The 25,071-nt window shown below is 38.8% G+C and overlaps 1 protein-coding gene and 1 non-coding gene across 7 annotated transcripts in view; one reads left to right on the forward strand and one right to left on the reverse strand.

Annotated features, from left to right (window-relative positions):
- LOC124776245 (PH and SEC7 domain-containing protein-like) overlaps positions 1–25,071 on the forward strand; it is an 850,081-nt gene that overhangs the window by 763,586 nt on the left and 61,424 nt on the right. The window lies entirely within an intron of this gene.
- Trnas-uga lies at positions 21,430–21,504 on the reverse strand. The gene has a single exon. It is a non-coding gene; the product is annotated as a tRNA-Ser (tRNA).

Raw genomic sequence — 25,071 nt, forward strand, 5'->3', positions numbered from 1 at the left:
CCTGTTGAAATTGCCAGCTATGATAACCAGACGTGATTGGGTTGTGTGCCCAGTGGCACTCCATACCATCATGCCAGGTGTTGGGTATGTATGATGATGATGATGGTGAATGCAATTGGGCAGTGTTCATTCTCCTCAGAGACTACACACATGGATGTGCCCTCTGTGCTGCTGTACACTGACCAGGACTCATCTGTGTCCTGTGTTAGTGTTGTTGTTTAATGTGCCTGTCTCTGCTGCTGTGTCATGGAAAGCAAAACCAAAAGGTCATCACATTGACAGCCATTGCTGCTCCAGACATCATCACACTGTCTGTGTAAATATTTGTCTTGCTGCAAACAAGCCAATTTCATGACTCAAGGTATGGGATGTGGCTGGATGTGCCTGCACGTGCATGCTTGGCTGAGTGAACACTATGTCTGTCGTCTTGGGACTAGTTGTTTGAGGATGTTGAGGTCCTGGAATGTGTTGAGTATGGTACTACTGGACCCTTAAATTCTATTTTCACACAAATCTTAGGATTCTGACTGACGCAAGATGCAATATCACGGAACGATACACTGCCGTCTTGATAGGCCGTGATCCTGCCACAGTCATATTTGGTCACTTGCTGGTAGACAGTACACCTTCTTAAATGAGATGTAACATGATCGTCTCACAAACAAACAACATTCAACTCTGATTTCTGATTTAGACACCCACTGTGTAATCTTTCCTCAAGAACAGAATGTAGATGGTGGTAATACCACCTACTTTGAGTGATTGCACTGAAATACACTCATTTGCATATTTGAGCGTGTGGTATACTACGTGTCAGTTTGATGTATGTTGCCTTCATGTTGTTACTATTCTAGGTAACGCCAACACAAACAACTACTTTTCTCTGGTAATGTCTTGTTTTACATCTCAAAAGGTCACTCCCGAAATTTACAAATTACAATATATGATTTGACTTGACTGTACAGCTTAATAAATTTACATCCAACACAGATGTGGCAAAGCCAGAGGACCGAAGTGAGATGTGGATACAGTTTTATGTGTAGGAAGCTATGCTCCCATCTCAGGAGGAAGACTAGTGGCTTTGATGTAATGATTAAATAAAACTGTCACTAATCTTGGAAACGTGTAACAGCAAACTTGGTACCAGTGTAAGTAAAAGAATTGCACCAACTACGCATATTAAACACCAGCACAAATTCTTTACAGAAGAAGTGAGGTGATGCTGTAACTTCCTTCTTACCAGTCTTAGTGTCAATGTCTTGTTCTCCTTCCTGTGTGTTATGAAGAAGGGTGTATGATATTCTTGACCGTGTTCTGTATGTTGGGTGGGAGTGTTAACCTCTGTGGCCCATTATTACTATTGAAGAGAAATAAGTGGTGTGCTGTTACTGGGTTTCACTTTCCCATCTCTCTTTGTCAGCATAATTAACAACATTAATATGGCGGCACGTGCAGACAGTTACACTTGAGATATAGATCTTACTCTTTGCAAAGGAAATTGGCAGTGAATGCATTAAGAAAGGGAATATATCTGATTAACAGAATGTACCTATCTGCCAGAGTCTCCCAACACAAAATTACCTTTTTATCTGTATGCAGGCATACTGAACTAACCCTTTGAAGTTGTCCATTATCTCAAAATAAATTTGCTGAATGCAAACGACTTGGCATCAGCTGTATTAGGTACAGATGTTCTACCTGTTAACAACATATGAAAATTTGTGCCAGACTGGGACTCTAACACACATTTCCCACTTATCGCAAGTGGTCGCCTTACCATTAGCCTACACATGCAGGCCTCCCAGACTGACCCAAACTTCCATATGACACACTGTCTTTCTTTCATCACTGAATACTTGAAGCTTAATTCTGTATTCACACATCAGTGAGAATAGGGCTTTTGGAATTGAGACCTATGAATGATCATCTAGTGCCAACCTTAGTATGTCATTTAATTGATGATGATTGACAGCTGTTCAAAATTAGATCAAAATAGGTGCACTGAATACAAGTAACTTGGCATCAGCTGGTCTGCCTGTCAGCTGGGAGGTGCACATGGATAGCTTCATGACAAGGCGAGCACTTGCGATAAGTGGGAAATCTGGGTTCAAATTCTTGTCTGACAGAGTATGCGAAATTTAGAATTTTCCCAGCAAATTAAATATTTGAAAGATTTTGGGATTGCAGCTAGTCATCGTAAACTTCATTCCATGATGTTTCAACTGGACACCTGCCACTCATCTTCAGGTGAGCCATTGAAGACTTATGAAGACATTCTCAGCTCTGTCTTATGTAGCATGCTGATAGTATTGCCGCGCATGTGTCAGAGACACAGTGACAGAAGGACCACAATGCCTAGCGGCAGAGCCCTCACTTGTGTAACTGCAAGGATCAGTTGTCTTCTGCATTGTCACGCAATGCAGTTATTGGAGTATTCTGGCATCTTCATGTGGAACAAATCTCAAATATGAAGAGAGTCCAAGCATTATCGAGTTGGTAGCTGCTGTCGCTATTCATTAGATTTTCTGTGATGCATATTTCAACGGATTCCATTATAACGGAATCCAAAAAGATGTTGCTGTAGCCAAAATTAATATTTTGTCATACTCAATTGAATGTGCATTAGAGATACAATGTTCCACAATTGCAGGCTTGCTGGGTTGCAGGAGGTGAGTGTAGCATTTATATTCTGTACAACATTCTGCTGTGTGTGTTGTTTGTCCTATGTATTCCTTACCACACTGGCAAGGTATTTCATAAATTGCTGCCTTCCGCAGGAAAGAGCACTTGAATTAATGCTTCCTAAACCAATTGTTTTTACTTGGATGATACTTTCGTAGTGTGGCCCCATGGAGAAGATAAGTTAATGGAGTTTTTACATCATCTTAACTCCATTCATGAGAACACCTGATTTACTATGGAATTAGAGACAGATGATTGTCTCTCATTCCTGGATATTTTGATTAGACAGAAGAGTGATGGCTCTTTGGGACATTCTGTTTACCATAAGCCCACTCTCACTGATTTGTACTTGCACACCTCAAGTTGCCATCACCCATTCCAAACCATGATATGCTAAAAACACTTATACACAGGGCCCATACAGTGTCGGATGCAGATAGTTTATGTAAAGAGCTTGCACATTTAAGGACAGTGTTCAGAAACAATGGATACTCGATCTGGCAAATTAACAGGTCATTCTCAGCTAAAACCAATAACTGGGAATTGGATAAAGAGGAGAATGTGCCAGCAAAGTTCCTAGCTTTTCTTCCCTTCGTTGCAAGTATTTCCTTTAAAATAGCAATAATCCTTAATAATTTTCAGGTGAAAGTGATCTTCCACCCACCATCTAAGATTTTGGACCTGCTGGGATCAGTGAAGGATAATTTGTTACTGTGGAAGGCAGTGTGGTATGGCTTATATAGGACAAACAACACACACAGTGGAAGAACGTTGCACAGAACATAAAGATTTCACTTGCCTCCAGCAACACAGCAAGCCTTCAATTGCAGAACATTGTACCTCTAATGGACAGTCAATTGAGTATGGCAAAACATTAATTTTGGCCACATATTTTTGGGACTCCATTGAAATACACATCATGGAAAATCTATGAACCACAACAGCAGCTACAAGCTAAATAATGCTTGGAATCCCTTCATCTCTGAGATTTGCTCCAGACAGAGATGCCAGAATACTCAATAACTGTGGCAAGTGACAATGCCGAAGACAGCTGATCCTTGCAGTTGTGTCACTGTGACTCTGATGCATCTCGGCAGTACTATCAGCGTGCTATTAAGGTGGAGCAGAGAATGTCTTCGTCAGTCTTCGATGGCTCACCCGAAGATGACTGCCAAGTGTCCAGTTGAAATATCGTGGAATGAAGTTTACGATGACTGGCTGCAATCCCAAAATCTCTTTGAACATAAATTTTCACATGTCACCAAAAGGTAGAACATCTATACATAATACAGCTGACATCTGTTTATTCACATTCAGCAAATTAATTTTTATCTAGTTTCAAACAGCTGTCAATCATCAGCGTAAATACAACATGCTGAGATAAAGAATTAAGCTGTGAGCATTCAGTGATGAAAGTAAGAGACTATGATATAGCGTTGTAGACTGTTTAACATGTGGAAATTTGAGTCAGTTCAGGAGGCATGCACAGTTAGCCTAATGGTAAGGCAACTGCTCGCGATAAGCAGGAAATGTGGGTTCAGGTTCTGGTGCAGCACAAATTTCCACATGTCATGAATGGGTAGAACATCTGTACCTAACACAGCTGATGCCCAGTTATTCACAGTTTGATCTAATTTAAAATGGCTGTCAATCATCATCAATGTGAATACCGCCGTCATTTGCTAAGCAGTTTCAGTCATATGCTTGTGTATCAAGACAATGCATTTTTTGAGTCAAAGTAATGGATGCAAAATAATGTTTGGTTTGTGAGAAGTAGGTGAAGAAAGATTTGCTATTTTTGTCAGTTGTTGTAAGACAAAAATGTGGGACATGAGCAGTTGAAGAAGGGTGTTAGAAATCATAGGCAGCAGACAAACTCCTTTAAAGAAGCGCTGTGCTTTGGTAGATCTTTAACAGGGGCATCATTTGAATAGTGTATGAGCAAACTGTCTGGTTTTATAACTGTTGTGGTTGTTAATTATGTAAGACAGCTGTTACAAGATTTGCTGTATCAAAGACTGGCAAACTACCATATCGGAATTAACTTCTGTCACAAAGAGATGTAAGGATTTGTAGCTTAGCAAATACATGTAAACATGAATTTAGGAGATCCACTGGATTGTCTTATAATGTAATGGTGGTGAGGATTTTAAAACTCTTGGTAGTGACACAGAATATCTTACAGTGTGTCAGTATTAAAACAGATGATTGCGGTACATTTATTACATAATGTCTTGTGGTATATACTGAAATGAATATAATGGCAAGATCAAAAGTCCTAATTGATTGTCTAATTACATTGAATAAAAAGTTGTGTGTGACAAAAATAACACCACATGAAGTAATTAGGACATCAAATAGTAATCAACTTACTGAATTTCAGAGCTCTTGTTACAATTCTTACCTGTGATCACAAAGTAAATACAGTTTTTACAGGTCCTGTTTCTAAACAATATCAAATATGTTTTACAGAAAATGGACTTATAAAAACTTTATTTACATATAATAAAGCTTGGATGAAAATATGAAAAAGAATTTAACTTTATAAAAGCAGCTTGCAATCTCCACCCAGAACATCATCATTGATACCTTCCACACCTAGAAAATTACTGAGATTATTAACAATACCTTTCACAAGTCAAACAAGTATTGATTCAACACAAAATTATTTTGAGTACAGTTCCACTATGTTGTTGTTGTGGGCTTCAGCCTGAAGACATTTGATGCAGGTTTCCATGCTTGTCAATCCTGCGTCACCCTCTCCATCTTGGTAACTATTTCTTGATGCCTCAGGGTGTGTATTATCAATCTTTTCCTTCTGTTAGTCAAGTTGCACCATCCATTTCTTTTCTCCACAATTCAATTCAGTGCCACTTGATGAATTACGTGATCTACCTATCCAATTTTCAGCATTCTTCTGTAGCATCACATTTCAAAAAGTTTCCATTCTTTTCTTGTTAGTGCTTGTTCACCATCCACATTACATCCATGTGCAAGGCTATACTCCAGACAAATATTTTCAGAAAGTACTTCCTAACAGTTAAATGTGTGTTAGATATTAAATTATTTCTTGTTTTCAAAAATGCTTGTTTTGCTACTGCCAGTGTGCATTTTATATCGTACAGAATTTGGGCATCATCAGTTATTTGTTGCCCAAATAGCAAAACTCATCTACTACTTTTAGTAAGCTGTTTTCTAGTATAATTTCCTCAGCACCATTTGAGTTTATTCAACTACACTCAATTGCATTGGTTTTACTTTTAATGGCTTTCATCTTATGAACTCCTCTCAAGACACTGTTATATTCAACTCACCTTCCAAGTCCTTTGCAGTCTCTGAGAGAATTACAGTGCCGCTAGCAAACGAAGGTTTCATTTGTTCTTCCTGGACTTCAGTTCCCTTTCTAAATTTCTCTTTGGCTTCCTTTACTGCTTGCTCATTGTCTCAGTTGAATAATGTGGATGATAGGCTACAAACCTGTCTCACTCTTTTCTCAACTACTCATTTCATTTTGTGACCTTTGATTCTTATAACTGTTATTTGGTTTCTGTATGAGCTGTGGATAATGTTTTGTCCCCTGTATTTTATTCCTACTACAGTCTAGATTTCAGTGCATATTCCAGTCAATATTGTCAAAGGCTTTTTCAGAACTTACAAATATTATAAATGTAAGTCAATCTTTTTTACTCTTATCTTCTAAGATAATTTGTAGGGTCAGTATTGCTGAACGTTTTCCTACATTTTTCCAGAATCCAAACTGACCTTCCTCAAGTCCAGCTGCTACCATTCTTTCCGTTCTTCTGAAATAATTTGTGTCAGAATTTTCCAAGTATGACTTATTAAACTGATGGTTCAGTAATATACACACCTGTCAGCTCATGACTTCTTTGAAATTGGAATTATTACGTTCGTCTTGAAGTCTGGGATTTTTTACTTGTCTTGTATATCTTGCATACTAGGTGGAATAGTTGTGGCATTGTCGGTTTTCCCAAGGATCTCAATAATCCTAAGACAATGTTTTATGCTCGTGGTGCCTTGTTTTGACTTAGGATTTTCAGTGATCTGTCAAATTTTTATTACAGTACCATAGTTCCCCTCATATTTTCACCTACATCCTCATCCCTTTTCTTACATTGTCTTCAAATTTGTTTCCATTATATATCACTCCTATAAGGGTGAACCACCTAAAAGTTGGTTTTCACAGAATGGACTGGTAGTCAGGGGCTTGTATTGTTAGCCAATAGATTGTAATAATACTTAGAGAGTGTATTTTTTGTGCAAACATACACTTTTAAAATGGAACAATGTCTATTGACATTAACAAATTAAAAGGAGGGTAAATTAGAATGTCAGTGGTGTTTTTTGCAGGATTCTAGTGCAGGTCGCTTACAAGATATTGTATTTTGCAAAGTTTCCACACCAACATTTATTTGTGCCATTCAACCTGCATACTTGCTAGTTACAATGTTGTTATGTTTGTTTACAGTGTGCTTGTGTGTTCCTTGAGTGTGTCGTGACTTGCTTGTACGACAGTCCAAGCAATACGTCATGAGTGGGTGATGGTGAAGCCACAATGCTCATGGTGTATCGAGAGTGTAGGAAGAATGCAGTTCATCTTGTATGGTGTACGTGGCAAGATATCCCAGTAGACATTAAACATCTCAGCATTTATTTATCAATCTCTTCAGCTAGTTACATGAAAGTGGTAGTGTAACACACAGGCAATGTAATAAAAGGGAACAAGTGGAAACAGAAGAGTGGGATATTAATTTTCTTGCTGCTGTTGCAGTTAACTGCACATCAGCTCCTGTAAAACTGCATGAAGAACTGGCATGAGTCAGGCATGAGTTCTACACATATCCCATCAACATAGTTCCATCCCTATGACATCTCTCTCCATCAAGAGCTGCATGGAAACAATTAAGAGAATCATGTTAACTTGTGTATGTGGGCTTTAAGGCAGGATACTCCAGATGTATCGTGTATCTTGTTTGGTGATGTAGCCACAGTTACCAATCACAGCAAGGTAAACTGCTGAAACGTGCGCTGTTGATCTGTTGGTAATCCCTGTTGGCTTTGTCAGGTGGAACATCAATGTCCATGGAGTGTAAACGTGTGGTGTGGGATAGAGAATCATCAGTTATAATACGCCCAGTTTTCATAGTCGGAACACTGAATGTGCACAGGTATCACAGCCTCCTAACAGACTGTCTTCCACAGATGCTAGAAGATGTTCCACTACAGATTAGGAGGAACTTGTGATACCAAAATGATGTCTGTCCAGCCCATAGTGCATGAAGTACTACAGCATGTCTTCACAAATTGTTTCCAATTATTTTATCCATTTTGGTTAGAGAACACTGCAGCTGTTTTTGTAAATTACACTAGAGGAAATACTGCAGCCAACTACCCAGGTGCAGTACACCCAATGATATGCAATGATGTATCACTGCAGTGTGCTCAGAAATGCTGTGAAATGCTAGCCTGTGTGCAGCAGTCATTCCATACCAGACTGGAAGCATGTATTACCACTGCCAGTTGTCATTTTGGACCCAACCTGTGATAGGCAATTGTCCCATTACTGGTCAGAATCCACATAACTAGCGTAAACACTTGTATTGTTCTTTAGTGTGTGCTACCACTTGTACTGTACATGTGTTGGTGTGGGAACTTTTTGAAACAAGACATCTCATGAATTTCTTTCACGAGAATCCTGCTACAAACACCACTGATATTCTAACTCACCCCACTTTTAGTTTGTTATTGTCGAAAGCCATTGTTCTGTTTAAAAATGTATATGTTTGCACAAAAAAATACACTTTCAAAGTATTATCACAGTCTGTGTATTGGCCAACAATATGAGCCCCTGACTATCAATCCATTCTGTGAAAACCACACATTGATAGCATTTCATATTTCCACAATATTTGCGGTGCAAGTTTTAGCTGATTCACTCTGTATATTCCTCTCATCATCCAATCTTCCATTCATTGCTTAGTACTGGCTTTCCATCTGAGCTTTTGCTATTCATACAACTGGTTCTCTTTTTCCCAAAGATTTCTTTAATTTTCATACTCCCCCATGGTGAGATTGTCTCTACAGCTGTGTATTTCTCTCCAGCTTTACATTTCTCTCCTAGCCGTTCCTGATGTGCTATTTTAAACTTTCTGTCAATTTCATTGTTAGATGTTTGTATTCATTTTTGCTGCTTCACTTAGAGCATTTTTATATTCTCTCTTCTTGTCATTTAAATTCAATAGCTTTTGTGTTATCGAAAGACTGCTTCTGGCCCTGATGTTTTTGATCACCTTCTACTTTCACTATTTCATCTCTCTATTCCTTTCCCTTGTTTCAATTAATGGTTGCCTAATGCCCCCACAGAAACCCTCAACAATCACTGTTTCTTTCAATTTATCCAGATCATGGCTTCTTAATTTCTTGTTACTGCAATTTCTTCAATTTTTAATATTTATTTCATTACTAGTAAATTATGGTCAGAGTCCACAGAGCATTTCATATTTCCACATATTGCCCCTGAAAAGTTTAAAATTGGATTTCTAAAATGCTTTATATCATTATATAATCTGTGTGAAACCTTCTGGTGTCTTTACATCTGTTCCATGTGTACAGCCTCGTTTCATGGTCTCTTAGACCAAATTTTAATAATGATTAAATTGTGCTCATGTAAAATTCTATTCCCTTTCATTTCTAAGCCTCAGTCCATGTTTTCCTATTATTTTCCTTTCTTTTCCTTTTTCTAATACCAGATTCCACTCGCCATCAAAATTAAATGTTAGTCAGTCTTCCTTAACTAATTGAATGGTTTCCTTTGTCTCACCATAAATTTCTTCAGCCTCTTCATCTGCTGAATATTGTCATGTATACTATACTATAGTGGTAGCTCTTGCCTATGTGTCTTTCTTAGCTTTGATAGTATGGAACTATGCTGTTCATAGTAGCTTACTTGCATTTCTATCTTCTTATACATTATTAGAGCTACTCCATTTTGTGTTGATAACCCTGCACTCAATTGACCAGAAATCCTGTTCTTCCTGCAACTGCACTTCACTAATCTGTTATGCTGTCAGTGTCACCATAACTGCTGTCTGCTTCACATCTCCTGCGCAGCAAGCTACGTAAATTTAAGTACTAACTGTGTTTTTCTTACTTGTCCCTTCTTTTTCTATGTGATTTTGCTTTTAGGAAGTTTTAGTTTTCATCTACTAGTAATAGTATTTCACAGATTTCGTGTTTGTTTTGAATACAGTCCAGAGACAGTTAGTGCTTATTTTCATTGTTTCCAACAAGAAGTGTAAATTGTTGATTTCTTAGGATGGATAGGATGTGTGACTGCTGTGTACGGATGCAGGAGGGGCTGGCCACTGTTCACGAACAGTGGAACGTGCTGATGGCCATGGTCAGCTGTCTTCAGGCTGCTGCCTTGGAGTGTAGCAGCAGTGGAGAGTTTGGTGCATTGCAGGGTACACGCCAGGTGTTACATGCTTCACGCACAGTCCCTGCTGTCGAGGCATCTTCGCGGGTACCAGGCATGGTTGGGCCACCCTCTCCCCAAGGGGAGTGGTGGGTTCAATGGCATTCGCATCGCACGAGGCGGAGGGTCAATGTGGATGCTGGCCGTGTGGCATCGCCTGCTCTGCCTGTGAGTGGACATGTGGCCGCTCCTTCAGCAAGGTCCGAGCAGGCACACGGGGGGGAGGGGGGGGGGTTTATTAGTGATTGGGAACTCCAATGTTAGGCCAGTGATGGGAAATAGCGGAAAGGTCAGGGGAGAAGATCAGTGTTGACTCTGTCTGCTTGCCGGGGGGTCTCATCCAAGATGTGGAGGAGGCCCTGTCGGCGGCGATAGAGAGCACTGGGTGCACCCAACTGCAAATTGTTGCTCATGTCGGCACCAGTGACTCCTGCCGTCTGGGTTCAGAGGTCATCCTCAGTTCATACAGGTGGTTGGTGGAGTTGGTGAAGGCAGAAAGTTTCGATCATGGTGTGGAATCTGAGCTATATGTAGTGTCGTTCCCAGAACCGATCACAGTCCTCTGGTTTGAAGCCGAGTGGAAGGCTTAAACCAGAGGCTCAGATGATTCATCAAGCATGCACTACACGCAGGAAGCGGCTACAAGGGTATCGGAGTACGTGTGGAGTGCACGTGTGAGTTATTTAGGTTAGAGAATTCCTTCCCTAGGCCTGACAAGACACCTCCTGAGATGCTACAAGTTAGCAGTAGGCAAAACGCAACTGGGAATGACAATATTAATGAGGTAATTGTAAACTGCAGGAGAGTCTATAGAAAGGTCCCAGAACAGCTCTCAGTAATAAATGGTCACAATGCCCATACAGTACTAGGGACGGAAAGTTGGCTGAAACCAGACGTAAACAGTAATGAAATTCTAAACTCAGATTGGAATGTATACCGCAGAGACAGGCTGGACAGTGAAAGGGGAGGCATGTTTATAGTGATAAAAAGTGCCATAGTATCGAAGGAAATTGACAGAGATCCGAAATGTGAAATAATTTGGGTGAAGGTCATGGTTAAAGCAGCCTCAAACATGGTAATTGAATGTCTCTATAGGCCCCATGGCTCAGCAGCTGTTGTGGCAGAACAACTGAAGGAAAATTTGGAAAATACTTCAAGTAGAGTTCCCAACCATGTTAAATTTTTGGGTGGAGATTTTAATTTACCAGATATAGACTGGGAGACTCAAACGTTTATAACTGGTGGCAGCAACAAAGAATCTAGTGAAATTTTTTTAAGTTCATTATCTGAAAACTACCTAGAGCAGTTAAACAGAGAACCGACTGGTGGCGATAACATATTAGACCTTCTGGGGACAAACAGACTCGAATTACTTGAAACAGTTAACGCAGAACAGGGAATCAGCAATCATAAAGCAGTTACAGCATTGATGATTTTAGCCGTAAATGGAAATATTAAAAAAGGTAGGGAGATTTTTCCGTTTAGCAAAAGTAACAAAAAGCAGATTTCAGTGTACCTGACGGCTCAGCACAAAAGTTTTATCTCAAGTACAGATAGTGTTGAGGATCAGTGGACAGAGCTCAAAACCATTGTACAATATGCATTAAATGAGTATGTGCCAAGCAAGATCGTAAGAGATGGAAAAAAGCCACTGTGGTACAACAACCGAGTTAGAAAACTGCTATGGAAGCAAAGGGAACTTCACAGCAAACATAAACATAGCCAAAGCCTTGCAGACAAACAAAAATTACATGAAGCGAAATGTAGTGTGAGGAGGGCTATGCGAGAGGCGTTTAACAAATTCGAAAGTAAAGTTCTATGTACTGACTTGGCGGAAAATCTTAAGAAATTTTGGTCTTATGTCAAAGTGGTAGGTGGATCAAAACACCATGTCCAGACACTCCGTGGTACCAAAATGGTACTGAAACAGAGAATGACAGACTACAGGCCGAAATACCAAATATCTTTTTCCAAAGCTATTTCACAGAGGAAGACTGCACTGTAGTTCCTTCTCTAGATTGTCACACAGATGACAAAATGGTAGATATCAAAATAGATGACAGAGGGATGGAAAAAAAATTAAAATCGCTCAAAAGAGGAAAGGCCGCTGGACCTGATGGGATACTAGTTCAATATTACACAGATTATGTGAAGGAACTTGCCCCCTTCTTGCAGTGGTGTACTGTAGATCTCTAGAAGAGCATAGCATTCCAAAAGATTGGAAAAGGGCACAGGTCATCTCCGTTTTCAAGAAGGGATGTCGAACAGATATGCAGAACTATAGACCTATATCTCTAACGTTGATCAGTTGTAGAATTTTAGAACACATATTATGTTCGAGTGTAATGTCTTTTCTGGAGACTAGAAATCTATTCTGTAGGAATCAGCATGGGTTTTGAAAAAGACGATCATGTGAAACCCAGCTTGCGCTATTCGTCCGTGAGACTCAGAGGGCCATAGACACGGGTTCCCAGGTAGATGCCGTGTTCCTCGACTTCTGCAAGGCATTTGATACAGTCCCCCACAGTCGTTTAAGGAACAAAATAAGAGCATATGGACTATCAGACCAATTGTGTGATTGGATTGGAGTTCCTAGATAACAGAACGCAGCATGTCATTTCCAATGTAGGGAAGTCTTTCGAAGTATGAGTGATTTCAGGTGTGCTGCAGGGGAGTGTTGTAGGACTGTTGTTATTCACAATATATGTAAATGACCTTGTGGATAACATTGGAAGTTCACCGAGGCTTTTTGCAGATGATGCTGTAGTAAATCAAGAGGTTGAAAAAATGGAAAATTGTACTGAAATGTAGGAAGATCTGCAACGAAATGATGCATGGTGCAGGGAATGGCAATTGAATCTCAATGTAGACAAGTGTAATGTGCTGCAATTACACAGAAAGAAAGATCCTTTATCATTTAGCTACAATATAGCAGATCAGCAACTTCCATAAATTATCTTTGAGTAGGTATTAGGAGGGATTTAAATGGAATGACTATATAAAATTAATCGTTGGTAAAGCAGATGCGAGACTGAGATTCTTTGGAAGAATCCTAAGGAAATGCAGTCCGAAAACAAAGGAAGTAGGTTACAGCACACTTGTTTGCCCAATGCTTGAATACTGCTCACTGGTGTTGGATCCGTACCAGATAGGGTTGATAGAAGATATAGAGAAGATCCAAGGGAGAGCAGCGCACTTCGTTACAGGATCATTTAGTAATCGCGAAAGCATTATGGAAATATAGATAAACTCCAGTGGAAGACTCTGCAAGAGTAGCTCGGTACGGGCTTTTGTTGAAGTTTCGAGAACAACCTTCACCGTATTGCTCCCTCCTATGTAAATCTTGCGAAGAGACCATGAGGATAAAATCAGAGAGATTAGAACCCACACACGGGCATACCGACAATCTTTCTTTCCACAAACAATACGAGACTGGAATAGAAGGGAGAACTGATAGAGGTACTCAAGATACCCTCTCCCACACACCGTCAGGTGGCTTGTGGAGTATGGCTGTAGAGGTAGATGTACATACATGTGCAAATCAGAGTGTGTGTACATATGTCCAGGATCTGCCCCCAAACCCTCAAACAAATTTGGCACAGAATCAGCAGGCCCCACAAGTATCAGCACTGTGGGGTTCATAATGTCCTAGCTCAGGCTTTGTCAGCAGTGGCTGAGCGCAGTGGATTCTTTTGGGAGCGAATCGTGGCTCATGTTGACATGAATGATTCCTGACACCTGGGTTCAGGGGCCATCCTCAGTTCCTACTGATGGCTGGCTGCTTTGGTGAAGACAACTAACTGTGTGCACAGGATACAAGGGGTGCTAACTTTTGCACCATCATTTCCAGAACCGACTGTTGTCGTCTGCCTTGGAAGCAAGTGGTAGACTTAAACCAGAGGCTCAGATGATTCTGTGATGATCTTGGATGCAGATTTCTTGACCTCTGCTATTGGATGGAGAACTGTAGGACCTTCCTTAATAGGTGAGATATGTACTACACACAGGAAGCAACCACTAGGATAGCAGAGTTTGCATAGTGTACAGATGCGGCTTTTTTAGGAGGAGTGGCTCATGAAAATAACAAAATAGGTCTCTTGGCTACCAATAGACCCAAACTTTTCATCTCAGTTAATGTAGAACAGGGAATCAATGCTCATAAGGCTGTTACAGCGTTAATCAATCTCGCTGTAAATAGTGTAAAGGAAGGTAGGTGGATATTTCTGCTTAGAAAGTGCAACCAAAAAAAGTTTCAGATTACCTCCGCAGATCATATAAGGTATTGATTTCATACAGGAAAAATATGATTCCCTTTAATTGAAGAGATTGGCATTTGTCATGACAGATTGCAGGAAGAAGTTATTAGAATGTTGACTGCAGGAGTGTCGAAGCAAAGGTTCCAGAAGATGTCTCGCTTATAAATGGTCCCAATGTCCACACAGTGCTGGGGACAGAAAGCTAGCTGAAACCAGATATTAGTAGGAGTGAAATTCTAAATTTGGATTGGAATTTATATAGTAAAGCTAGGTTGAATGCTGGTGGTAGAGGTGTGAAAAATACAATAATATCTAGTGAAGTTAGTACAGATTCTGAATATGAAATAACTGGGTGAAGATTAGTGTTAAAGATGGATCAGATGTGGTAATTGGATGCTTTTATAGATCCCTTGCATCAGGAGCAGTAGAGGCTGAACATTTGAATGGAAATCTAAAGAAGCTTTCATGTAAATTTGCCTGTCATCTTACAGTTTTGGTTGACATCTGTAACTTGCCAGCTATAGACTGACTGGGAGACTTAGATGATTAAGGCAGATAGCAGAGGCAGGGAATCGTGTGAAATTGTTATGTATTCCTGATCTAAAAATTACCTTGAGCAAAAAAAAAAAAAAAAAAAAAAAAAAACACCAATATTGTCACTTGCTTTCCTTTTAAGGACATGATTTAAAAGTTGGTATTACATAGGTTTTTAACAGGTTCAGAACTAGAACTTTGTTAGGGCTCATAATAGTAATATTTGTTATAATTATTATAAGACATGCTTAGATTTCTCTGCATGTAACCTGCTGCCTGTGAAAGACCAACATCAGGTCCGAGTAATGGATGGGCCAACACATTTTCAACTGTCAAGTGAATGAACTTCGAATCAGCTTAAAAATTAATATCGTGGAACATCATTTGAAGGGACTATTATTTCCTCTTATAATCCTTGGAAGAGAGGCCAATTCATAATACTGAAGGATACTTGCATGCAAGTAACATTAAATGTCATTATATATCTGCACTTTGTAAATTACGAGAAATGCATAACAGAAGCAGTTGTTTGAAAGTCTCAAAACCTGTAGAAGAATAGGCTAGCACTACTGCATCTAGAAAATTCAAATACAGGTAAAGTTGCATATTGGCACTATTTGAAAATAGATTATAGTTTGTGGTATCAGTGATTTCATTTAAGTGCGAGCCAAAAGCTCTCTCTTCTACTGACATGTGTTTTCAAATGAACTGCAGTATATAAAATATGTTGAGACACTATTGTAAGAGACGGGCCCTGTCACTTAAGTCCCATAGTAAATTTTTGCGATTCTTCTTTATGATGTGGGACAAAATATATGTTTTGATGTAGTTGCATTTTCTTCTTCTACAGCCACGTCTGTTCTCTGTAGGTCAGCAATCAATATGTGGTGGAAAGTATGATACAGTTGTCCCCTTTTCTATTCTACTTGCAGATAATACTTGGGTAACAAAACGTGTCAGTACTTCTCTGTATGAGCTTCTCTAATTTTTATGTTGTGGTCAATACTCGAGGTGAATGCTGGAGAAGGTGATATGTTTTCTTGACTCATTTTGGATTTTAGGCTCTCAGAATTTTGTGATTAAGGCTCTCCATAGTGACTCTCTTGTATTGTCTCTCACTGAATTTTGTGGACCATCTGGTTGACAGTCTTACTTTGACTAAACAGAGCTGTGACAAATCATGCAATGTTATTGAATATTTTCTATCCTTTCTCTTAATTCAACATTGTATGGGTCTTAAACTGAATGACAGTTCTCAGTAATTGGCTAAATTAGCATTTTATAAGCAACTTGTGTCATGAATGCATTACACTTTCTTAGAATCCTACCAGTATTCTGAGTCTGGCATCTGCCTCACCCACTGGTAGAGTTATGGAATAATTCCGCATAAAATCACTCTGGACAGATTCTCCTTGGTCCTTGAAAAATTTTATTGATTCCAGTGACTGCTAATTGAATAGTCAAACAATATATTTCCATCTAGTTACATGTATTACACTAAATTTACCTACCTTTGATAGTGATAGAAGCTGAAGAAATGAATTACAGTTTGTGTCATAACCAGAACTTGAACCCGGGTCTCCTGCTTACTAGGCAGATGTGCTAACAATCACACCTCTGCAGCAGGCGTGCTATTGCAATATTGGGGAACCTCGGGATTACTGATGATTTAAGAAGGGGAAAATGGGCTGAACGCATGAATTGTAGTTTATGTTAGAAAGGCCCCTGGATTTGATAATCTGTGCAGGTGTGTCTGCCCTATTGCTATGGTGATGATGTAACAGTTAGCACATCTGCCTAGTAAGCAGGAGACCCGGGTTCAAGCCATGGCTGTGGTACAAATTTTAATTCGCTTTTTAAGCTTCTATCACTATCGCAGATGAAGTTGATACCTATATGTCTCAAGGAAAATGTAATTTCATGACATTTATGTTTGGAGTCAACTGCTGATTTTTGCACCAGCTGCTGATCATCTGCAAATATATATGTGTAGTCTAGCAATTTTATAATCATTTCACATCTGAGTACACAGCTGCATAAGGCTATAGACATTATCTGCCAGGTCATCTGTTTTGTAAAGAGCAGAGACCCTATGATACTCCCTTAAAATACACTGGACATTACTTTTTGCTATTGATGCTGCCTACTCATGAAGACTGACATACTGAGTTCTCTTTATTAGGAAATCTTCAATCTAATCACTGTTCTGTTTGGATATTCCACATGCACATAATTTTGTTACTAGATGACAGTGCAAAAATGTATCAAATACTTTCTTGAAGACAGAAACATGGGATCGACTGTATCTTCACTGTCTACCGCATTCTTGATCTCCTGCATGAAGCATGCAAACTGGGTTTCAGATGATCCGTGCTTGTGAGCACCATGTTTGTTTTGACAGTGGGCTTGTCTTGTCTCAAAAGGAGTCATTGTTTGGTAAAATAAAGCTGAAATGTGTTGTTATCCTACCATGTATGAGGCAGTTCTGTATATTTCAAATAATAATACCACAAGATTCTCTTAAAATTGAGGTACGTCTGTATATTGAATTAGTGTCAGGATATCAGCTCTTTAGGTGGTTCAGTTTTTATTTCTGTAAAATGCACATTGGGATGATGTATTTAGTGACAAACTGTGCTGTCATTAAAAGGTTTTTCTCAAAACATGGTTCAGAATTCTTTTGTATGTTCTCTTGTATCATAACTTTCTACATGGAAAGGAGAGTGATTGGTCTATAATTAGAGATCAATTGCTTATCTCCACTTTTGTATATTGATGTTACTACAGTATAATTCAATCTCTCAGGAGATACTCCTTGACTCAACGACTGAGTAGAAAGGTAGCTCAAGGGTGGTGTTACTGAATCAGATCAAGGTTACAGTAATTTGGTTGAGAAACAATCCAAATCAGAAGACTTACTACCTTTTGGTGACCTTATGACTTTGTGTTTTCTCTAACAGATGAAGTGGCAGAACTGATGTCTACTGCTGGAGTATGAATTGCCTCTCTAAGTAAGTTCATTTTCCGAAACACCTCCTCCAAAGAAGATGAAATAAATATTCCTGAATTCCAATCAAGAATGACTGCCAAGATGAGAAACATAGAAGTAGATATAATCAGTGTAGCAATGCAGTTTATAACACTTAATAAAGGCAAGGCCTCCAGTCCAGATTGTATATCAGTCAGGTTCCTTTCAGAGTATGCTGATACTATAGCTCCATATTTAGAAGTTATTGCAACTACTTGCTCATAGAAAGATCTGCACCTAAAGACTGGAAAATTGCTCAAGTCACACCAATACCCAAAAAGTGAAATAGGAGTAATTTGCTGAATTACAGGCCCGTATCACTAACATCGATATGCAGTAGGTTTTTTGGAACATATACTGTGTTCAAACGTTGTGAATTGGTTTCAGGACATATTGTTTTTGTGAAACACAACTAGAGCCCTTATACTCATGAAGTAATGAGTGCTATGGACAGAGGATATCAAATTGATTCCATATTTTTAGGTTTCCAGAATGCTTTATACACCATTCCTCACAAGCGGTTTCTAACCAATCTGCATGCCTATGGAATATTGCCTCAGTTGTGTGACTGAATTTGTGATTCTCTGTCAGAAAGGTTACAGTTTGTAGTAATAGACAGAAGGTCATTGAGTAAAATAGATAGAAGTAATATCCAGCATACCAAGTATGCATAAGAAACAGGAGAAATGGAAAAAGAATGTTCTTAAAAATACCACTGACTGGTTTTCTGCAAATGGCCTCATCCTTAATTTTAAAAATACACAACATATTCAGTTCTGCACATCTATGGGTGCGACACCAATGGTAATTCTAATACATGATGGGGATATAATAAATAGTGAAAATGTCAAAATTCATAAGTGTGTATACTGATGAAAATTTAAACTGGAAAAAGCACACTTTGGAACTCTTAAAACAACTTTGTTCAGCCACATTTGCACTTAGAATCATTGAAAATCAGTAAAGTGATATATTTTGCATATTTTCATTCAATAATGTCATATTGAATATGTTTGGGGCTAACTCATCTTTAAGAAAGATGCTGTAAGAATAACATGTGGTGCTCACTCACGATCATCTTGTCAACATCTGCTTAAGGAATTAGGTATTCTGACTAGTCCTTCACAATATATTTATTCCCTCATGAAATTTGTTGTAAATAAGTCACTGCAGTTCAAAAGTAATAATGATGTACATGAATACAATGCAAGAAGGAAAAATGACATCCATTGCTCCATATTGAGATCATCTTTTGCACAAATGCTGCAAATAAGATTTTTGATACTTTACCCAGTGATATAAAATATCTGACAGACAGCAAAGTAAAATTTGAAAACAAATTTAAAAAGTTCCTCATTAACAACTCCTTCTATTCTGTAGAAGAATTTCTGTTATTGTAATGTGTAAAATAATAACAACAACATTATTAATAATTTTATTGTCATTAAACCATTTCAGCAATAGACATCATCACACGTATAATACAATACTATTATTTAATTGGATAGAGGAAAAATCTACACACCAAGTGGCAGCAGAACACACACATAAAAGACTGTTGTGATTTGCAAGCTATCAGAGCCAGTGGCTCTTTCTTCAGGCAGAAGGGTTGAAGTGGAAGGAAAAAGGATGAAGGAAAAGGACTGGAGAGGTCTATGAAAATGGTTAGATTTCAGGGAAGTCACCCAGAAGTACAGGTCAGGGGAGACATACCATATGGGATGAGAAGGAAAGACTGATTGTTGGGGACCGCATTGAACGAGATTTAAAAACCTGAGAGCTTAAAGGTGGAAGACAGGGTAATATGCAATACAAAGATTACTACAAAAACATCATGCATGAGTTGATAAGAGTGAAAAGCTAAGTGCATTCTATGTAACAGAGGTGGGAGGGAGGTGCTGATAAATAGATGGGAAAGACAATGAAAGATGTTGAAAACTAAAACAGAGGGAAGCAAAGAGTAGTTACTGTGAAGAAAAGCTGAGACGGAAGAAATTAATGTAAATTAAGGCCAGGTGGGTGGTGAGAACCGAGGACATATTGTAGTGCTAGTTCCCAACTGTGGAGTTCTGAGAAACTGGTGTTTGGGAGAAGAATCCAGATGGACCTTGTGGTGAAACAGATGCCAAGGTCGTGCTCTGCAACAGGATATTGCGAGTTGCCAGTATACACCCTCTGCCTATGCCCATTCATTCTAATTGATAATTTGGTGAGTTTGGTGGCAGTCATGCTGACATAGAAGGCTGAACAGTGTTTATGTAACAGCTGGTATAAGACGTGTCATTTTGCAGATGGCTCTCCCTTTGATAGTGTATGTTTTGCTAGTTACAGGGCTATTATAGGTGGTGGTAGAATGGTGCATAGGGCAAACTTTGTAGTGGGGACGGTCATAGGAATAAGAGCCAGGGGGTAGGGAGATGGGTGGAGAAGGAGCATAGGGTTTGACAAGAATGTTGCAGAGATTGGGAGGGCTTTCCGTCGCTCTCCCAATCTCTTGTCATACCCTATGCTCCTTCAGCACCCATCTCCCTACCCCATGATTCCTACTGCTGTGACTGTCGCCCTCCCAATTGCAGCACTGCAATTATTGGAGGAATTTTCAATACTATTGAAAATATGAGCCTTTTTGGCTTCCACAATGGTTTTTTATACTGATTTCTATATTTGACATAGACTAATCTGGCATGGTCAATCTTCAACTTTAATGTATATACATTGTACAACAACATAACTTGGTTTTTCAGATTTTTAGTTCTTCAGTAGACCATGGATTTTGTTTATTTGTGATATGCATTTGAGGTGTTTGTCAATCATTTTACATTTCTTTATGGGAATGTTGTCATTAAATTGTGTTAAAAATGCACCATGACATGGCCAAACCAGCCTCTGATAGCAAGGGACATACAAAACCTGACAATTTCATCGTTTGTGACAGGTCAGGTGATTACAACTTTTGAGACAGGCATTGCAATATTACTCTTATCAGCAGAGAATCTAGTTATATAATTTAAGGGTACAGAATCATGAGAATGGTAATACTGTCACATCACATGAGTCTTCTGCAGTTTTAAAATTGACAAATATGTTGTCAAGACATGCTTTATCTCTTGTGGGTCTATAATTGATAAAGCGTAAATTCCACTGCCTTAGAAGATTTTTCAGCTCAATGACACTGCATTTGTGTGTTGTTACATCAAAATCTGCATTCAGGTCTCCACCTATTACAATGTCATAATGGAACGATTTTGTCTCTCTGAATGTATCTAACAGCATATCTAGTTTTTCTAGAAATATGCTGGTGATGCCCTTAGATGACCTGCACAAGGACTTTATTACTAACTTAAAGCCATCAATAACTATACCAGTAGCCAGAATGAGATTTTCACTCTGCAGCGGAGTGTGCGCTGATATGAAACTTTCTGGCAGATTAAAACCGTGTGCCCGACCGAGATTCGAACTCGGGACCTTTGCCTTTCACGGGCAAGTGCTCTACCAACTGAGCTACCGAAGCACGACTCACGCCCGGTACTCACAGCTTTACTTCTGCCAGTTTCAACTATACCAGTAGCTTCAAAATTCTGTTAATCTCACAAACACTCTAGATTCAACCCATTAATGGAGCAACAGAGTGACTGGTTCATATAGAGTGCTATGCCACTTCTTATATGCAATATTCTACAGTAACTATTTGCTATATTATTGCTATCAAGTTTGACAACTGTAAGTTCATACCCAGTAGCCCAATGTTTTCTCAAACAAACAAAGTCAAATTTATTCTCTAATCCAAAATTATTTACCAAAAATTCTGTGTCTTTTACTCTTTGAATGTTCAGGAAGCAAATTTTAATCTTGGAAATGTTATTCCCTCCAGACTGAACCTTCTGGTGAGAAGTTATAGTATCTTTTACATTATTTATCTTACGGGCTTTTTCATCATGCAGCATTCCACTAAAAATCATTTAGACAGAGAGGAGGCACTGTTTTCCACTCAGCTGTAACGCCTGACACTGCTTCTTCAACTGCAGTTCTCTTACCTCCTTTTGATGATACTACAGTTCCTGTTGCTGGTGAAAATTTTGTTGTGGATTGTGGTGGTTCTGCTACAGCTGCTTCATTTTCTACTGCTGTTACTGGTGATGCCACTGGTGACAGTGATGCTTCACATAGTGGTAATGATGTAATTTCTTCTTCATGAGGTGTTGTTAGTGATTTTTTCCCCCTCACATGCTGTTAGTCCATTCTTCTTTTCTTTTGTCATTGGCAACCTATTGCTGGGAGTGTGGTTTTTTCACGGATGTTCACTCCTACAGTTTTTATCATCTGGAGAATATTTTTGGTCAGCACTTCCTTGCCTAGCTGATTTCTGTGCAGTCTGCATCGGGTGAAATGCTCTCTGACACAACTGTTTGCCACAACAGAAATTGTGTGCACGAAACTGTTACAAATTTTCCTGAATTTTCTGTTTGTTGCAACAATTTCTTAATTTAACTGAAAATTCTTGTGTAAATAATGTCTGTGGGAAATGCTGATTACAAATACCTTGGATTGTGAAATTATTCCCAGTGAGTCTGTCAGTGCTTGTACAGCAAGGCTATTCTAGTTTTTGTGCACATAATTTCATCCTCCGATTATGATGCAGTTCACACCACTTTTTACTGTACTTTCACAGTTTTTTCGCACTTCTTGTAAGGGAGCACCAGGCTTTGAAATTCCAGTGGGTTTATATTCTGAATGGATATCAGACATGATTGTAGCTAGTCCTCTACCATGGCTCATTGATAATACATATATTTCTTTTTTTTTTCTTTGCTGTTTGCTTTTCTATCTTGCGTTCCGTGTTTTCACATGTTGCAGTAACCAAGGTGGTGGGTAGGAATTACTAACTCACATCTGTATAGTTTGTTAAATAATAATAATAATAATAATAATAATAATAATAACTGGGTGCTTGCCATTATGCTTGTAATTCATCTGGCTTGCGCCAGTTTGGTAGAAATTCATGGGCGAAATCTCGAACCCCTTTGAAATCCACACTGGCCTAAGACAAGGAGATGGACTATCCCCGCTATTGTTCAACATCGTCCTGGACAAAGTAATGAGCGAATGGGAAGTTGAAGTCAGGAGACAAAACACCTGGAGACCAGTCACATTAGGAAGGAAAAGACTGGAAATCCCTTACCTAGCGTTCGCAGACAACCTAGCGATACTGACCTATGACCCAACATCAGCAAAAACACAGATCGAAATCCTGAAAGAATGCGCTGAGAAAGTCGGCCTACAAATCTCTTCTGAAAAAACGCAAGTCCTAACAAGAGAAGGCGATGACATCACAACCAAGTACGGCAAAATTAAAGGGGTCACACACTTCAGATACCTTGGCGAAATCATCGAACCGACCGGAACAGAGAAACTGGCTTACGAAGACAGACAACAGAAGACACGGAAATCACTAGGCATGGTACGAAACGTCTACAACAAACAATGCATTTCCAGAAACACCAAGATCAGACACTATAACACAGTGATCAAACCCGCCGTGCTGTATGCCAGCAAAACACTAGCACTCAACAGGAAAATCAAAATTGAAGAAATCAAAAAAGAAGAACGCAAAATCATGAGGAAAATTTTAGGAGGAAGACCCACACCAGATGGCTACAGACTACAGAAGAACTCAACAGTAGAACCATATTCGAACATCGAGAACGATATGAGAAAAAGGCGCCTTAAATTCTACGGACATTTAGATAGACTCCCTGAAACAAGACTCACCAAGAAAATTCTAGAACACATCAAGACACTTAAAGTCTCGACACCCTGGATGGAAGGAGTCCGAAAAGACCTACAAGCAATTGGCACCACAAACACCACAGACAGAAGCACCTTCCGAAAACACATAGACAATTGGGAAGTAAAGTCAGAAGCGCTAAAACAGCGGACCAAACAAGAATGGTCTGAGGAGAGAAAAGAGGCCCTCTCCAAGAGAATGAAGGAGTACTGGAAGGACAAGAAGAACAAGCCTTCAAAGTCATAAGCTTAACGATTTCCTTTTAGGGAAAATTCGCCAACAATAATAATAATAATAATAACTGGGTGCTGATGACCATGCTGTTTAGCGCCGGAAAACCTCATGCCACACACACAATAATAATAATAATAATAATAATAATAATAATAATAATAATAATAATAAACAACTTGGAAATGTTGAGCATGTAACCAGATATACAAATTAATTTCTGATACGAATGTAAAATGACTCATTCCACATGATTATGATTTATCATGCAAAATGATTCAGGGAACATGAAACTAGCTAACTAACTAACTATCTATTTAACTAACTACAGGCTACTTCTGTAACATCTACAAACAACAAATTACAACTCTTGCTAAACTACTCACACTGATAATTAGGGAATAAGTTTTGGATTAGCACTGGGAGAAAAGTAGCTATACTGGAGAGAGAAAGAAATGTCACTGCTCCTACTCACCTGTTGATTTTAGCACCTTAAGCACCAATGAAGCTTTCTTGGATCATAAAACACTAAGATGTTTCTATTCTGAATAAGTTAAAACCTGTTTAATATTTACTAACTGGAGCGTACATTCTTGTGTCCTAAAATTCAGATACATTATAGAGTGAGTAGCTAATAATGTACTCTTTTACTTTATTTTGATTGTCTATGGATTTCCATTTTGTTCATGATATATCTGCTGGCAGCCTGTTAAGTATGTTTGCTCTGGAATGTAAAATGGCATCCCAAACCCTATACAGGGACACAATCTATGTGGAAATTATATTTACTTCTAGTATTGTTATTGTAAATTTTGGAGTTTATCCAGAGTTCAAGCATATTATTAACCACGAATACCATATTTCAGAAAATTTATTCATATTTGAGTGTAAGAAGCTCAAGATCCATGAAGAGGCTTCTTCAAAATATTCTGTTATGAACTTTTACAGTATTTTTATTGCACACTTTTGTGAATAAATACTTTTCGACCATAGCTGCTTTCTCCAGAAAATTATTTGACAAGAAAGTATTGTGTGAACTTGTGCAAAGTGTCCTAGCAAGGTC

Source organism: Schistocerca piceifrons, chromosome 1 (assembly GCF_021461385.2).
Source record: "Schistocerca piceifrons isolate TAMUIC-IGC-003096 chromosome 1, iqSchPice1.1, whole genome shotgun sequence".
Lineage (NCBI taxonomy): Eukaryota > Metazoa > Arthropoda > Insecta > Orthoptera > Acrididae > Schistocerca > Schistocerca piceifrons.